This window comes from Poecile atricapillus, chromosome 3 (assembly GCF_030490865.1).
Source record: "Poecile atricapillus isolate bPoeAtr1 chromosome 3, bPoeAtr1.hap1, whole genome shotgun sequence".
NCBI lineage: Eukaryota > Metazoa > Chordata > Aves > Passeriformes > Paridae > Poecile > Poecile atricapillus.
In genome coordinates this window covers 55,347,385-55,365,968 of record NC_081251.1, presented here as the reverse complement: position 1 = coordinate 55,365,968, position 18,584 = coordinate 55,347,385, and the positions used below count along the sequence as shown (strand labels likewise).

At 41.1% G+C, this 18,584-nt stretch overlaps 1 protein-coding gene across 12 annotated transcripts in view; it reads left to right on the top strand.

Annotated features, from left to right (window-relative positions):
* Positions 1–2,664: 2,664 nt before the first annotated feature.
* EPB41L2 (erythrocyte membrane protein band 4.1 like 2) overlaps positions 2,665–18,584 on the top strand; it is a 107,018-nt gene continuing 91,098 nt past the window's right edge. For 8 of the 12 annotated variants that reach the window (XM_058834139.1, XM_058834143.1, XM_058834138.1 and 5 more), the window contains exons 1-2: positions 2,673–2,755; positions 6,423–6,504. The gene's annotated coding sequence lies outside the window, so the exon portion shown is untranslated. Of the gene's footprint in view, positions 2,756–6,422; positions 6,505–18,584 lie in introns of all 12 variants that reach the window. The other 4 variants (XM_058834140.1, XM_058834131.1, XM_058834132.1 and 1 more) reach the window with 3 other exon arrangements.

Sequence of the window (18,584 nt, the reverse complement as noted above, 5' to 3'; positions counted from 1 at the left end):
AAGCAAAGTTTGTCATAAGGCATCAGATTTCTCCAGAAACAAATGGCCTAAAACCAGTGTGAGAAGAAATATGAGTGTAAATAAAGCTCTGGGAGGTACCCCTAACTGGGATTCTGAGAAGCGTCCAAGTCTTGCTGAGGAAAGAGGAAAAAAGCAGCAGTTCCTTTGAAATCTTCCTGAATTTTCTAATCTAGGCAAAGTTCATTGTGGGCATTTCCACCACTTTTAGCAACATTGGAAACCTTAATGAAGACAAGATTGTTGCAGGGGCAGTTGGTTTTAGTACTGTGTCAATTACATTTTCTCTGGCCAATGGTATTAAACACTGGCAGCCACACAAGTACTGGCAATGACAGACAGCAGCTGGGATGGTGCAAACTTAGGAGGCCTCTGAAAGCAGCAGAGACCAAGTGTCTCCTGTTGCACCCATAAGTTAAGTTTTTTACAGTAGTAATTACTGGCTTTAGGCATGCATGGGAAGCTGCTGTATTATTTTCTGGAGAAACTGGCACATATTTCACTATCGTTCTTCATGCTTAGTGATATTGGAGCATCTGAGGAATGAACCAGGAAGGATCAGACGCTGAGTTTTAGAGTCTGTTCTGCATAGAGAAAGCATCTAGAGGTAAAACCCTAAACCAATAATGCTGCGGTAATTGTAGCATTTGCTGTATCAAATTAAAAAATGTGACTGGTTTTCCTGAAAAACAAAAATGATACTCCGTCTCCTCTTTGAAAGAGTCAAAAGGCTTTTTTAATGCTTTTTTTTTAATGTGGAGCAAGAGATCCTAAAAATAATTCATCAGCTTTATTTAAATTATGCAGTGTAATACATAAAACATGAAGATTACAACATCAAGCAATATAGCTGGAACAAATTAAAACTACTTGTGCGTATGCATTTTAATTCCTTCTTTAATTACTGGTCCCTAACCTCTTTCAGTGGATGCAGAATGAATGTGTGGAATAAAGCACAGATACCTAATAGTGCCTACTCTCTACTCATTGCCAACTCATTGCTTCTCTCTGCTTACATTAATTTCTTTTAAGAGCACTCCTATGAGATGCATGGTTGCTTTTACTTCATAAGCACTAAGATTAAAGAAAAAATATTAATCAATGTCAAATAGAATTTGATTTCTTGACTCTGTACATTATGAAATATGTAGAATATATGGTGTATTGCCTGCTGACTTAATTTTCACTAGTAGGCCACCCTAAATGAAACCCCAGCATCTCAAGATTGGCGTTGTGAAAACACATCTCAACCTCTACACAAAAAAATCAGATTAAAGCTATGTGTTGCATGGCATCACACAGAGATTTCTGAGAAAGAAAACTTGGTATATTACAATTTTTCAGAAATCTGAAAAGAACAGTCAGCAACCTCAGTCATGATCCTGTTCCCTCCCTTCTAATTTGCCTAGAAATTACACAGGGATTACATATAAAATGCCTCATTTTATTACACAGCTCTGCTCCGAAGTAGAAAAATCTATTCTGTGCACTACAAAAAAAAAAAAACCGCATGGCCTGGTAGGCACGAAGGTTAAGGAAAGGAGTTTGTAGTTAACTTCAGGATATAAAGCACCAATGGGATGAACTTGTACATGCAACAATTATGTGCTCGATTTTGCAAAATCAGTATGACTGCACACAATGTAAATAATTTTGTTTCCATAGCACTCCCAGGGCCTGCAGCCTGTGCAGCACAGCAGTTGCCGTGAGTTTTTTATATCCAGGCCTTTTAGCAGTCAGCATCCACACACACATCCTTAGGCAAGTGCAAGTAGAAAATTCCCCATTAGAAAATTCAGGTTGTAAGGAAGCCTCTCACTTAACGTGCTGCTCAACAGCAAGGCCAGCTGCGTGGTCAGTCCAGGTTACTCGGGACTGCGCCTGCTTGGGAGTGGAAATCCCTGAGGAACCCACTCCCACGGCCCAGCTGTCCGCAGCATGAGTAACTTTTTCCTTACACCCAGCCTGACGCTCTCATTTCACCTCACTCCCGTGGTCCCTCAGCAGGACACTGAAGCCCCCGGCTGCCTCTTCTCGACCAGGTCCCCACGAACGCTGATCCCATCCGCAGGACAGCCCTGACCCTTCGTTTCCCCGCACGGGAGGGCCGCTCCGGCCCCGCCACCTCGGGGTCCCGCCGGGCTCCCGGTGGTGTGTCCGTTCCAACCGAGCGCGGGGGCCCGGCTGGAGGCGGCACCGGCCGAGGGCTGCGGAGAGCCGGGAGGCGTCACCGCCTCCGCTCCGCGCCCGCGCAGCCCCCGGTGCCGCAAGGGCTCGTTCCGCTCGGAGACCCCGCGGGACAGCGTCACCGCACCGCACGCACGGCCGGCGCCACGCCCGGACTCGGCCGGGGCCACGGCTCGGCAGCGGCGCTGCCGGAGAGCGTCCCTCCGGTGCGATGCCCACGCTGCGACGACGCTCCCGAAGCCCGTCCCGGCTCCAGGATAGAACCGCACCCCCGACGGGCAGCGGCCGCTGGAAAGGGCCCAGGAAGAGCGGGCGGGGGCGAAGCTCTATCAGCGGAGATTGACGGGCGCGCCAGCCAATGGCGGCGCAGCGAGTGCGGGAGCGGGGACCGGGCTGGCGGGGTGGGGCGGGCCCGGGGCGGGGCGCGGGGGCGGGCGGGGCACGGATTGGCCGGGGGGCGGGGCCGGCGGGGTTTTCTCCCGGGCTGGGCTGACGGCCGCGGCTGGGAACTTCGGGAGCGTGCGGGCGCCAGCGGCAGTTCGGGCGGTAGGTACCGGCGGGAGCGGTCCCGAGGGAGCGCGGCTTACCCCGGCAGTGGGGAGCGGGAGATGGATGGCGGGAGGAGGGGGTCTGGCAAGCGTAGCGTTGCGGGGGACTGGGGGTGCGCCGGGGGCCGCTTTGCCGCGTATCCGTCGCCGTTTTGCTTGGTTCGCTCCGCTTGCCGCGGGATGCGGAGGCTGCGGGCGGGGCCGGCCCGGCTGCTCGGGTAGAGCTGCCCCCTCCCTTCTTCCTTCCCTCCTGTGCCGGCCCCGAGCAGCGGCGGGGCGGGCGGACGGGGGGCTGTCAGCGCCGCGGCCGGCAGGGGGCGGCAGCGGCCCCGAGGACGCGCGTCCGGGGGCGGCGGGGGTGAGCTCCGAGCCGCAGCCCCTCCGCCCCGGGCGAACAGCGGAGCGGCTGCGGGGACTGGCTCCTCCCTCCCTCCTCTTCCCGCAGCCATGGGCGCTGAGCCCGGCGAGGCGAGCCGTGCGGAGCCGCTCCTCGCCGCTCGGTTCCGAGCCTCCTCGCGGGGCTGCCGGCGCGGGCAGTGCCGCTCCGGCCGCGGCTCGGGGCACCCCGGCCGGCGCTGCGCGGGCTCCCGCCGTCGCTGCCGTGCCCGCATCTACCGCGCTCTGAAGTCTCCCGCCTCTGCTCCGGGGCCAGAAGGAGAGGGGTGTTTTTCTCCGAAAGCCTGTCCCGATGGCTGTAGGTGTCTTTCCCTCACACGTCGTGTGAATGCCGCGTGAAGAGAGGCGGTTGGTTTCCTAATTTCCTTCCTCCCAGAGCACCACTCCTCTCCTCCTGATAACTTCATCTGTTTGCATCTTGGGCTGTTCCTTTCTTTCATTTGTGAGTTAGCAGTTGCAGGAAAATGAGCTATATAGGCCTCTGCACTGAGGCTGTTTATCAAGAATCAGGTAGGGTGTGAAATCGAGGAAGACTTTGTATCCCTAATTTCCCTTCTCTTCAGGATTAGGGTAAAAATAAGTGTAGAATCCTCTTATATGGTTTGTGTCTACTGTTTTAAAATAAGTCCTCCTTTCAAGATGTGATGACCTAACCTCTGAACACTACGCACGGAGATCTTTAAAAAAAAGATTTGTTATTTTTAAATTTAGGTCCAAATTTAGGTTCTTTTCCTATTATTGTGCTTTTGTAAGGCTTTGATTACAGTACTCTGAAGCCTGAATACACTCAAAAGAGCTATTAACACTGTGGTAACATTTTTTTTTAGTGCAGCGTTCTTCCACAGGTAAAGGTCCTACTGCGTTGAACTTAATCTCTTTTGATGTTAATAGTATTGTGCACACATATGTATGCCTAGATGGATTGCTGATTGACATAAAGGGAGTTGTTGTGAGGGTTTGTCAGCTTAATGATTATGACTTCCACCTCATTGCCAAAGAACAAGTAATAGCCAGCTAAAGTAAACTTAGGTTAAGGTGCTTTGATACCAGCAATAACTAGCAAGCAGTTGAATTGGTGTGTTTTTTACTTCTTGTAATGCTCTCCAAGACCCGTTTTTAATTAAAATTATGTATTCTATATTTTTTTTAAAGCACATGTATTTGTTTTTTTAGCTTTGTGGCCTCCTTTTCTGTCTGCTGTCACAGGTGGCTCCAGAGTGTTAATGGAATGCAACGATCACAGTTCTACAGAACTTAGCCTTCAGTAAATTCTCATAAATTTGTGTGTGTCCAGTCCTGCAGAGATTGAAATGAGAAAGTGCTTCTTTGAGAGACTATATAAAAGAAAAGCTGTGTCCTTTAGCATCACGTTTTGTACAGCAGAAAAACTGAGTCCCTAAGCTACAGAGCCAGCCAGTTACAGAACAGAAGCAGTTTCGTGGCATACTGGGTTACATAGCAATGGCCCTGGAAGGGTGTTCAGCAGAAGCACTCTGTTTCAGCTGCTGCTCCCTTACAACAAGTTTCCATTTCTGCTGGCCATGCTGCTTTCTGTCTGCTGTTGACTTCTTGGTGGGAAGTTGAGCTGCTTTCTCTTGCCTAAGTTGCAACATTCTGCTTAGTTTCATTACCTTTGGGCTTAGAAAACGACCTTCCCTTTAGTGTTTTCCAAGGTTGTGAATCTCAGAAATTTATATCAACAGTTTGTACCTGTGGCAGGTGAGCTTGCATTGTAAAAATATAATTTAAATGGCCTAGACAAGACTTGCAAAAATACGCATATTCTCTCTGCACATTTGTTAATAGTGGAGAAGAGGGAGAATTCAAACTTCTTAATATCCAAGTCTGTGTGGAATAAGCTTCCAGGCTTCATTCACCTGGAAACAGACCTTTTGTTCCACTTCTACTTGGATAATTTTCCAGCAACTGCCATCAATTTATAATTTGATTTCAGATTCAAGGAGCAACAAAGGTAACATTCTGAAGCTAGTTTAGCTTCCTGATGTCTTAATGGGGTTTCAGTGACAACACTGAAAAGCTCTCCTTTAGAGGAGGTAACCTGAAGAATAGTTGTATTAATTCTAGTAGCCAAAATGATCTGAATCAGTTTGTGAGTGTGGATATAGGCAGAATATTAATTTTTCATGGGACTAGCTCCCAAGTCATGCCTTTAAAGATGAAGAATGTGGGTCATAGGTGGAGAATAGAAGAGTAGCCTGGGAAGTACGGACAGGTAAAGAAAGTATTGTGGGTTGTGATAAATAATTTGGATATATGTTCTCTTTAAGTCGATTTTCAAATAATCATACTAGGTTTATAAGCAATGTTTAAAACATATGACAAGGTAAAAAAAAAATCAGTGGGTGTGGGGTTCCTTTTTGAGCTGGCATTTCCTTTTGGCATTAATCTGGGAAGCATGTTTTAGTACAGAATATTGATCTATTTTAGGATTAAAAAGGGAGGGAACAAAATGATGGTAGGTGTACCTGTTACATGGATGAGAGCTATGAAAGTATTAGTTGGCAGAAAAATGATCTAAATGGTTTACATTTTTAATAGTTGTCTGTAATGTGTAGCTTGACTCTTTTGAAAGAGGAAGTTTTCTACATTTTAGTTTACTCTGTGTAAATTCCAGTAGGTTAAAAGTGATTTTACTAAAAATTGTAGTGTATAGCAAACATTTTTGCTGCTAGATATTTCTAAAGCAAGGTTGAATGCTTTCCTGAGGAAGATGTACTAAGTCAAATGGGTTTCATTCTGGAATTGGTCTTAAGTAGGGAGGAGTGAGAAGAGAGAAGGTGGGCTGTCTTCCTCATTGCAAGCAAAATTAAATCAAGGAAAAGCAGTGTTGGAAAACTGTTCATTGTGTGCTCACACAATGGGTGGACACAAGAAAGAGGATGGGAGCAAGAAAAGGGGATGTGGAAGCATCTGGTTGTTGTAGTCTGAGCTATATAAGAAGTCAAACTGCATTGTAAGGGGTTATTTCTGGCCTTCTATTTTGGAAGCAAAGACTACTTTAAACTTTAAGGGTGTCAGATTTTAAAATAAGTTGCCACACTTCTATTTTTTTAAGAGATGAAAATCAAAGTGCAAGTTTAATGACTGGGTGTGGTGTTTCTTTCTCTTCCTATTTGTCAGGGTGTTCACATTTTTAATCATTTAAGCACTGTTTGTCATTTTAGCACTGTTTAATTTCACTTCTCTGGTTTTCTAATTTATTTGGTGGGTTGATTTTTTGGTGTAATGTGATGCTGAATGATTCCCTTACAGGCAAGGAAGATATTGTGCTGTTATCCAGTTGTCATAGTTGATTTCACTCTACAAATCTTCAAGATTCCTACTCGAGTGAAAGGTAATTTGTGGTTTATACTTTTAGATCAGAAGATTTATTGTATGAATTAACTAAATAGGCAAAATTTTGTGTTCTGTTTCAAATTTTCTTTTATTTTGGCTGTTGATGTGATAAATCTACATAGCTTAAGTTGTCAGTTTTGTAATATTATATAAAAAGGAACATCTTGATGATACAGTAAATATTTGACTTGTACCTATGAATTTTGTGGTGTACACTCTTTTGTGAAGGTAATTTTACTGGTAACTTATTTCTTCCATAGACTTCCAAGACCTTGTCTTTGAGAACTTTGTAAAGATTTACGGACTAAGTGAAGGCCATATTGACAGAATATTGATTAATTACTATTGGGTGATCCAAAAATAGCTGTTCTGTTTGTCTAGTGAAATGAGTAAAATATGTTCCATGTATAGTATGAAATTATAGGGTTATGTGTACTGCAGGTGGGACAGCTTAGCAAGAATGCAGGTTTATTTATTTTAAGAGACTTGGGGGGGAAGGTTTTTTTCACTTGCTGTAGCATCTGATGTCTTAGAGGCACTACACAAGCAGTGCATTACAACAACTCTGTGGTGTCCTAGAGGAGAAAGTCAGATGCCAACCCTTTGCTATGCATATCACAGCTGCCTTTGATGGCATAATGTTTAATGACTGCACTAAAGTATGGGATGCTTTCAAAGCCTGACTTCAATGAAGATGGCCTCTTATGTAAAAACTGATTGTCTCTGCGGATTCTCAAAAGCAGGTAGTAGTATTTTGCTTATGTGTTTCTTTGATTGGATGTTTTTTCTAAAGGAGATAAGGTACTGCTACTGTTTATCTCTGTAGTGCTTTTATTAATAGCAGCACGGTTCTTTAGAGAGTTCTTGTGGAGGAGAATTGCAGGAAGAGCCTCTCTTAAAACTGGTGGTTTTTGTCAGCGTCTGGGGGGTTAACTGGGTGTTTTACTTGATATTGTATCTACCATGGGTCTCATATTTGTCAGTATCTTGGTTTTTCCCTGTGTTCTTTCTGAAGGGTGTGATAAATCCTGTCTTTTACCTTCCTGAGTCATGCAGTCTGTGTGCTCTGTAAGGTCATTGTTAGAAGATCTTGCCATTGAGTAGTAAAATGAGGTTAGCTAAGGACAGTTTAAAAGAGAACTGTGGATTGCCGTGGTCCTCTAGGCTTGAATCTTCCCTTTTACTTCTAACATTGTCTATGTGATTTTCTATTTGCAAAGCAGTAGTTCTGGAAAACTGTTTTGTAGGAAAAGATGTTCAGTAACCAGAAAATAAAAATAGACTAAAAAAAAAAAATTAAAAAAAAGATAAAAAAAAAGCACGGACTCTGAAAGATCAGTGTCATCTTCAATTGCTTGTGCTGATGACAAAGCAGAGTTTAACCAAATATTTATTGTTGAAGTTACTCTCTAATTAGTAGTGCTGTACAGCTAAATGTAACACTGGATTTTACTGTAATTTGCTGCTATCCCATTTCTGTGGGTAGAGAAGTATAGACTACAGCTGTGGTATTCTTTATAGTGGCCTGGATAAGAATTTGACTACAATGTTTTAAGAACATAGAATGTTGTTAAGAGCATGAAAAGCTTCAGTATGTATTTAAAGTGCTTGATGTGCTCTCTTACCATGATGAAAAAGTAGAACAGCTTTTTCTAATTTGAAATACTCAGTTATGCTGTATATGGGATTTAAAAGATGTATTCTTAATTCAAGTTTTTGAATTCATACTAGGCAGACCTTTGAATTCTAACTGATTCAGCATGTATCCTCCTACTTCTGAAAATCAAACCAAAATTAAAATCTGGTGATAAAAATATGCCTGCAAATGTTTCACATTTGTTGAAACAATTTTATTGCTTCCAGTTACAAAAGCAGGGATTCATCAATTAAAATTTGCCATAATATATTAAGTATGTCCTGCAAACTTCTTTGAACACTTCAGTTTTGGATCTGAAAGTTTCAATTTCCAAATACAGCGTTTTGTTCTTTGTAGACATTATTTGTAAACAATCTATTTGCTGTTTCCTTAGCTGAAAGAAGCTGTTTTATCCCATTTGGCTTCTCGTTTTGAAGTTGTACTTAAAAGCTGTGTTTAAATAATACTGTAACTGCTGCTGTTTCATCATCAAGGAATTAAAGAAATATGTCCTGTATATCATTAGTCTGCTCTTAGCAGACCGAATCCTTTTTCTTGTATGGCTTTTTGGGTACTTTTCCTGGTCGAGTATTTCATTATTTGACCACAAGTCTGAAATAAACCCAGTGTCTGGGAGGGAAGGAGGTGGAGGGAGGGCAGGCAGAGTGGGGAACCCACAACCAGAACCAAAGAATGCTGTAGCATTAAATTAATTCTTGAGTCCATGGCTGCCTTGTCTCCTCTGTAAGACAACATTTGTCAAAGATCTTGGTGCTTTACGGTTAGAGGCAGCTGTGTGTATCAAGGCTGGGATTCCTACATATCAATGTTACTGCTCCTTCTTTACAAGCCCCAGTTGTAAGTGATTTTAGTATTAAACCTGTTTTGGACCTCCAGTTATCTCATTAGTTAACTTAAGCTGTTGGGTATTTGGCCTCACTCTCCCAGTGTGCTTTCTTGACTGTGTGTGTGCTTGAGGATATATTACAGAGAGCAATTAGTGTGTAATGAAATTTGTGCACGTAGAGATTTATTTTTTGTTTCCCACCCTTCCCTGCCACCTTGCAGTATAATGACTTAGTGTTGAGACTGAATAGTTGAAGGTTTTTTGGGGAAAAGTTTATACTATTACTGGCACATTTTTCTTGTACTGTAGAAGAAATTAAACTATGTAAAAGTTAAGGAATACTACAGCCCTGTGTTGTAGGTGAGAAAATTCTTTGAGGAAAGGTGCCTTGTCCATAGAAACACTCTGTAAAATGAGCTCTGTTGCAAGAGAATTCTGTTTAACAACTTAATCCAAATCAAAAAAGAAATTGTGCTACAGAACACGGTTACAAATGACAGTGCTCTAACTTGGAGAGAGCGGCAGGGTGACATGGTCAAACTAGTTTTAAGAAACCACACATTGCTACCCCCTTCATATTCCCTCATATGTCCACTAGTTTTAGCAAATTTAATAAAAGGTACATAACCCTACATTCTACTTTCGTCCTTTAGAACATTACAAGATCAGGAATCAAAACAGAGTATTTGCAGTCTTAACTAGAGACCAGGTATTAAATGTGAGGCAGCTACCACTGAAGGAAGAATTTCTACAATTTTAGCCCTGATATGAAAGGTTGACTCTGGAAGATGCTTTAATTATTGTCTCTCGTGTATTCTGGACTTCTGTTCTTTTTGTTTCAAAAAGCATAGTGAAACTTTATAAAAACACCCACACATTAGCTGAAGTATATTTTGCCTGAGCTGATTTGTTTGAAAAGCTAAGAAATCCAGCTCTTTGTCTTGAGGCATCATGAGATTTGATATACTGGGCTAAGAATTAAGACTTTTATTTACTGCTTGCAATTGGATTTTTAACAGCTAGTGTGAGAAAGGCAAAATATGCTCCCAGTATATTGGGAGCAAGTTTGCTTCAATCATTTCATAAAAAATGCATCTTCTTTGTGTTTTTCAGACCTTCTGCTCAGTTTCTCTGATTTTTAACTTTAAAAAAAAAATTCTTAAGTTGTATTCCAAGGCAACACATAGCATGAAACTGGTTGACTTAGCATAAAATTCACCAGTGGTGGTACATTATGTATTGGGTAAAGGGCAAGACATATGCTGTACATAGCATGTTAACACTTTGAAATAGGACCAGATGAAAACAGTTTTTATTGGGTGAACTGTTTACCCCTTGTCATGAGCCTTAATTTTCTTTTTTGAAACATCTTGTCTCTATAACTGTTGAATGATGTGGAAAGATTAATTTGCCTGGTGGATTTACTTGAAATAAAAGAGAGGTGAAAAGGCTAGTATGTTGCTGTCCACATGTTAAACCTATTGAAGTCAAAATCAACCTGTTTTGTTCTTTTACTGCTGTATGATTTTTGCTTGCTCATAAAGGATACTTATTAAAAAAAAATAAATCTGTGGATCCTTCCTGTTCAAAAGCTCATGAGTATGTTCTTGTTTTACTCATATTTAAAACATATGTTTTACTAATATTTAAAATGTTTTCATAAAACAAGTCAGTTTTTCTTTAATGGCTTGGTTAAATGTTTTAAGACTTGAAGTAGTTATGCTGCAGAGATTTTTCTGCAAATGTTGTTTTTAAACTTCTGAGTGGCTTTTCATGTTGTATTATTCCCAAGGTTAACAACAGTACGTGACTCTTGCTAGGAGGCTCAGTATGTAAGCAGTTAAACTAACAGCTTAAGACACAACAAGTGATTTTATATTCTGTGACTATTTTTAGATCCTTGGTTATACCAAGAAGGTGAAATCATAAGCACTTATTTTGGGAAAAATGTGTTTTTTCTCTGCTGGTTCATTTTGGGTGTTTGATGATGTTTTGGGTGTTTTGTTTGTTTGTTGCTTTTATTTTTTTTTTACCTGCCTCCATGCTGTCAAATGCTTTGTTTCAGGTAACTCAGGCAGTATGTTTGTATTTGTGCCCTGGTAAATTGATCATGAAGGAAGCAACTCAAATTAAAGGAAAATGATGTTAATATTATCAGAGATCCTATTTAATGTAACTTTATTAATTGCTTAAAAGTGGTTTCTGTAGCTTGTCAAGTCTTGCTTGTTCATTAATCATACTCCTGTTTTTCAGTATTAAATTGAATAAAGATGATCCCTCTGTTTTTAAGAAACAGAGTTGGTTTGTGTGGGGTTTTTTTTTTTTGGGTATGGAATTCTTGATTTCTTTCAGAGAACAGCAGCTTCTGCTGACTGGTTTCAGATTATGCCTCCCACCAGTTTGTTGTAACCAGTCCTGTTATCTCTATTGGCACTATATGTGGTTGTGGGCAGACTATGGTACAGCACTGAGGCATCCTAAAGAAGGTTTAGGAAGGAAATTCTCCAATTTAGTGTTCCTATTGGAAAACTCCAAACCATGTGCTGTTCATTTCCCCATCCCCCCTTCCTTTCCCCTTCGGTTGGATAGAGAATTGGAAGCACAAAAGGTAGAGATTGTGGGTTGAGATAAGAGCAATTTACTGGAAATAGCAATGGAATAAGAAAAGGAGCAGTAAGAGCAACAATATTAATAACAGAGTTTATGAGGGAGGTGAGCCACATGAGTGTTCTCACATAGGGCCTGGTGAACACCTGGTGAGCACCACCACACTACATGATGGAGAAGGGACTCCTTCTCTTGTCCCTAGAAAATGATATAGAGGTAATGTAGAATAATCTCTGCCTCCTGGCCAGGCCCCCTCTTGGCTACTGTACAAATTATCCTTGCTTCAGCCAGGATATTATCCTCCCCTTAGTCTATTCATGTCATTCATTCATGTCATGCAAAAATCCTACACCTACCAGCTCTATATATATAATGTATTCACACACACAAGCATAGGTGTTGTTTCACTAGTCAATGGCTGTCCCTCCAAGATGAGTGTTGAGTTAATTTGGTCCCTGACTTTGGGCTTTGTACATCCTAGATGTCTTCATACCAGCAAGAAGGGTGGTGTGCTGCCAGGTGATTGTGAACAGAAGCCTCCTGTATCTGGAGCAGACCATATTTATTGCCCATGGTAGTTATGGCATACACAGTGGCAGTGTCATTCAGCAGCCAGGATTATAAAATTCAACATTACAGACTGTTCTAACCTGAAAATCAAATCCTTTTGAGGTACACATTGTTTCCCCATTGCTCTGCATTACCCACCAACTGCCCTCAGCTCCTCGAATGAAAACAGTCGTGCGGATAGGTTTGCCTTTGCTTTAGGCAGGACCAATGCAAAGTGACACTCCTCAAATGCACCACGGAGACTTTATCCCTTTCTACGGTATGTGGCCATTTTCATTGGGCAGGACCAGCTTGGTTGGTGGAGCCTCTGGTGATAACTAAAGCAGGCAGCCTTTGCTTAGTGTAGATTCCAGTCTTTGAAGGCCTCATCACCCCCTGCTCTCACTGTGCTTTCTAATGGTCCATTGTACTGTTCAGTTTTCCCAGAGGCTGGCACACAATAGGGAATAGGGTACACCCACTCAATCCTATGCTCTGTGGCCCAGGTCTCTGTGAGTTTATTTTTGAAATGAGCCCTGTTGTCAGACTCGGTTATCTCAGAGGTGCCATGTTGCCACAGGCTGAGCTTTTCAAGGCCCAAGATGGTGTTCTGGGTGGTAGCATCAGACACAGGGTATGTATCCAACCATCCAGGGATCGTTTCCACTGTTGTAAGCATGTAGCGCTTGCCTTGGTGGGTTTTCAGCCGTGTGATGAAATCAATATGTAGGGCCTACCCATATTTTTATTTCAGCCATAGCCCACCATGCCACAGAGGCCTTACCCGCTTGGCCTCCTTGATCACAGCCCGTATTCCACATTTAGGGATAACTTGAGACACAGTGTCATGGTTGAGTCCCCTCCTTGATCACAAGCCCATCTATGTGCTGCATTGCTTCCCTGATGACACGAGATATGATGGGCCCATCGAGCCAGAAATTACTTACCTGTATCTTGCCAGTCCATATCTACCTGAGACACTTTAATCTTGGCAACTTGATCCACCTGTCCATTGTTGCAGTGTTCTTTGGTAGCCCAGCTCTTGGCTATGTGTAAATCTGAGACATACTGTTACAGCCAGTTTCTCTGCCTAGGCAGTGATGTCTTGCCACATTTCAGCAGGCCAGGTACATTTCCCTCTGTGCTGACAGTTGACCTTTTTCCATCAGTCCAGCCACCCCCAGATCATTTGCTTCCATCCATGAGTTAGTGTAGAGGTAGAGCACTGGCCATTTCTTTTTCAACAACCACTAAAGCTGGGTGTCTTTTAGTTCTGCACTCTGGCTTGATCCACTCAATAGCTTCTGCAGCTCATTGTGTAGGACTTGATATGGCAGCTTTCCATTTTCTATGTGTGGCAGGAGCTGTCAGTAATGAGGGTGTATTGCTTTCATTTTCTGTTAGATGATTGATACATGGTGTATGGTAGGGCCTCTTCAGCATATGTTACCTTCTTTGATGATGATCTGAAATTTTTGCCTGTCAGTTCTTGCTGACTTCCAAGATCCCGGGTGATTGGGGTTTCCTGTTTGCTGTGTGATCAACACAACCTGCCTACTCCACGTAGTGTCGGTGGTGTGATGCATGGCAGGGACTGTCCCTTTGAACATCTAGCCCAGTATTGGCAGTCAGGGTGTCAGAAGAAGCTGTGCTTCAGTGCCAGTCACTTCTGAGACACCTCAAACTTCTTCATAAGCTGCTGGTATCTCAGTTGGGGTGTAACAGCCTTGGGATCCTTTGCATCCCTGACTTTGTTGAATTTGTTCAAAAGCTTGTTGTTGTTCAGGACCCTGCTTGATTGAGATGATTTACAATCTGACTGTAATCTGGAATATGGATCCTCCAAAAACCCACAGCGCCTAGGAAAGCTTGTGTTTCCTACTTGATGCTTGGTGGGGATGTGGGTACTATTTTGTTGACCACATCCATTAGAATCTTACAATGTCTATATTGCTGATATACTCTTAAAAATGACTTTCCCAGATGCTTCAGGTATAGTATTATTTGGTAGTTCAGGTACGTAACTTGTACTTGAAAAGCTGAGTGGAAATTCTCTTTCTGAAGTTTTTGGGTGTTGTTGGAAAGTTGGAAAGTTTTGCAGTGTATATGTCTTTAATAAAATTAAAGAGAAACAAAATCATAGAATAGCAAATTTGTCATCTGTCAAAGCAAAGCTTCATGAATTTTAAATACTCTTATTAGAACAGCAAGATTCTGCTATAATGGGAATTCCACCTGTACTGTTTTCCTAGTTGTTTGCTGTTCTTAAGGTATTAGCACTTTTTATAAAAGACAAATCTGCCGATATATTTTTTGCAAGCCTGAAGTTATATTTTTTCAATTTTTCAGTAACATGAAGTAAAATTACAGAATTTTTTCTTTACAAATATGTTTGCAGAGCATTATTAGCCTGAAATCATATGTAAATTATGATAGAACAGAGGGAAGATGTGCCACTGTGTAGGAGTGAATTGGAACTGGAGATACTTGGGATGTTTCTGACTGATTCATTATTTCTTTGTCTGGTTTGGAGAGCTTAGAGTGTGGCTTTTGTATCTTTGATCATTTCTATCTTATATGTGCAGAAATTTGAATAGCAAATTTGGTCGCTAACTAGATAGTAATTCTTTTTTGTTCAATACTAACTTTGAGCTAATTAAATTTAAGTGAGTCAGCAAGATGTCAGCAAGCAGCTCTGTGTCCATGGATCATACAAGGCTGATGCTTTTGAACTATTTGCTCCTATTATGGAACCTTTAAAAAGAAGAATGCACTTAGGAGGCTGAGTATCTCTAGTCAGTATGAAGGTTGTGTTAAACAGCAGAAGTTGGTTTTCATTTTCAGTAGTAGATGTACTGTTGTAGGTTTTTTTTCCCTCTCCTCCACTTCAGTTTATGCTCTAAAGGTGTGGTTCACTGTATTTTCTCCCCTTCGTCCTTTCAGCTCCAAACAAGCCCTTTGTAACCTCTTCTCCCCACTACATTTTCTTCTCTTCTTTGGTCTTCTCTTGAATTAAAGTAAACACTGCTGTTGTTTACCAAATTCTGTGCTGCTGAAGAATTGAAGGTGGCTTTTGCTCTGCTAGTCATTGCTAAAGAAACATTTCTAGTGAGTTGAGAGTGGCCTGATGGTTACGTGCTGGGAAGTTATGCAAAACTTTTTGTCTCTCATGTGGGCAGTAAATTGTTACTTGATCCGCAGCTGTATTTTTAAAATGATACACTGTTTTAGTATGGAAGGCTTCTTGTTGCTTTATGTGAAAGTGATCACATTCAGGGCTTTAGCTGGAATTGAAGCAATCACCTCAGAATACTTTTATTAAAAATAGGCAGTATAACTATTGCTACAGTGAAATAATCTAATACTGGCCTCATATCAACATGATGGCAACATAAACAGCCTTATGTAGAATCAAGCTAAGCCGAAAATGCTCCCATATTCAGTTAGTGCATCTGACCTTTTCTTCTGAAAACAGCTGTTGCTCCTTTCACCTCCCCTAGACTAAAGGAGATACCTGGTTGGCTATTAAGTTGTATCTTCCTTTGCATGAAAAACCTTTCAATTTACTGACCTGTCTTTGTACTTGAAAAGTGCTGCCAAAGGCTACACTTACTTTTCGATACTATGCATCAATTCACATGACAGAACTGTCTTTGCTGATACCCTGAAGGCTGGTAATTCTGCAAAGGGCTTGAATAGTCTGCAAGAGTTTTACAAGTAATGCAGTGCTTTTCAGCCAAGAGGGTGTACTACTGTATTCAGTTCTCAAGTTTATCCACTGATTCAGTTGTAGTTACTTTCTGGAATTATTTTTATGCTTTGTTGCATTGCTGCTCTTCTGCAAAATATGCTTGAAAATTTTAGCATAGAAGTTTTGAAGAATTGAACAGAAAGATCAAACTTCAAACTCTTAGCTTGCTGCTACACTGGGAGAAGTGATAGCAAGGGAAAAGTCACTACATGCAGAGTGCATTGTTACAGAGATTCTGGGCTTTGACTTCCACTAACTTTTCGTTTCTGGTTGCTAAATAGATCTTAACTTTTGGGATGAGAAGTATGAGAAAAGAAGGAATCTAAAGTAGCCTTTTTTTCCCCTTGGGTCACCTATGTTTGTTGTTCTGCAGCCTTTTGTAGCCTGTTAGGATCAGCTGTACTTATTTCACATAATGGGTTAATGCCCATAGTCTTTTTCTCTCACAGTCGGTGGGGTTTTGTGGCTGTTTTTCGAGCTTCATAGTGCAAGTGGTGACACTTAAAGGTCTGACTGGGAGCTAGTTACTGAATAGCATAGAGAAAGTGAGAAGGAATCAGACTTGTAGTCTGAGGTAAGGCAGCATTGCTGTGGGTTTGCGCTTGCAAGATGTTTGAGGTAGCATAGCAATGTGTGATCAGTAAAATACTGATTTGTTACCTCTAAATGGTTTTTATTTCCTCTTAATATTGGAACATTTTGACTTAAGCATTTAACTTGGTCTGTAAAGGTAAAACATTTCCAGAAGATCTTCACTGATTGTTGTTGATGTTGACTTAATGCTCCTGTTTTTCTTATACAGTATGTAATTAGAAGAATTAATCTCTTCTGATTATGATACTATCATTGCCTACAGTAATACTGTATTTTTTAACTGACCTCTCAGTTAAAGAAGTTCTTGCATCAAAATGGTTAGTTAGAGTGATTTTCTGGAATCATTACTAGTAGCTCACACAAGGGAGGATGCTGAAATAAAGTAGTGCGTAGGCATCTGGAACATAACTTTTTTAGAGGAATGTAATGAAAATTATGATTCTTTTATCCTCAAAATGTAAAGGTGGATACAATGAGAGATTTTTGAATGTTTTATAATTATTTTCTTTTTGGTGGTCTTGTGATTGTGATATCTATGTTTGCTCTGTAGTTTACATAAGCTTAGGAGACTAGAATGTTGTTAACTGTGAGGTATCTCCTGGCCTTTCAGGAAAGGTTGAGATGCCATTGAGAGTTCTAAATCAGATATGCAAATTCTTGTAATAAGATGTCAAAGACCCTTGATATTTTTCTGTTCTCCATAGAGTCTGAAAGATACTGTTTATTTGATTTATATTTTTATTTTCTCCCAAGTTAAGAAACTTTATTAAGCAACTTAAGTTCTACAAAACCTGCAAGTGAACTTGTCCGATGTATTTTGCCATAGATACTTCTAACATAGCCTACTGAACTTGGTATGTTCTTCAAAAGAATATACATGGAATTCAACATAGTCAGTTTCCTGGGTGACACCAAAGTGCATAATATATTGTTTATATTTGAAGGTGTTTTGAAACTGTCCATTAGCGCACAGATTGGAAGTAGATGGACTGCCCAGCTGTGAGTAAAGGTTATCTTTTGATTTAGGACATGATACTTCTATTTCCATGCACAGCTGATGTGCTTCTTGCTTCCAGGCTCAAGAGGTCACTATGCCCAGTAAACTGCCACAAATTCTCTTTGTGACAGGACTACAGAAATGATGCTATAAGTTATTTGTAATCTTAGGAATTGTTGCTGCCAAAATTTCAGGGCGACTCTCTAAAGTTCATTCATAACCAGTGTAAGCAGGTTCAGTTTGAATACTTGCAAAACCAGCATAAATATTTGACCAAAATTGTCAAACTAGCAATTCAGGAGACAGAGTTGGTTTTGTTGTTTTTTGTTTTTTGTTTTTTTTTTAAACTACATTATCCTCTGCATTATTAATTCATGCACCTGCACCAGACTTTGCATCTCTATCTTATCTCTGCTTTTATGGTCAGCTAATTATTCACGTATTTGAGTTGCAGATTCTTTGGGTTAAAAGCACAAATCAGTTTGCATTCTGTAATATTGGTGGATGGGGAGGAGATGGAAGAAACCAAGTCCTGCAAGATTAATAAACTGCATTTAGAGAGCCCATCTATCTAATAGCCACTAAAGTTGGCTTACATGGTTAGATTTTCTTCTGCTAACTTAATTCAAGGACTTTCTAGTAAATATGATAATAGTGTGGTAAAAGCAAGAGACAAACAGTAGAATTTTTTGGTTATGATAATGTTTTCATGTATTTGAAATACTGTTCTACTGATGTTCTTTCTCCTTTTTTCATACTCTTATGGTCCACTATACAATATTCAGTAATACTTAGAAGTAGTAGTATGGGAATAATGGCTTTAAATTGAAAGAGGATAGGCATAGCTTAGATGTTAGGAAGAAGTTATTTACTGTGAGTGTGATGAGGCACTGGAACTGGTGGTTGTTGCCCAAATATGTTGTGCATGTCCCATCCCTAGAAGTGTTCAAGGCCAGGTTGGATGGGGTCCTGAGTGACATGGTCTAGTGGGAGGTGTCCTTGCCCATGGCAGGGGTTTGAAACTAGATGACCTTCCATCCCAAATAATTCTGTGAATGGTGGAATACTAGCCTCTCATAGGTAGTGATAACAAATAT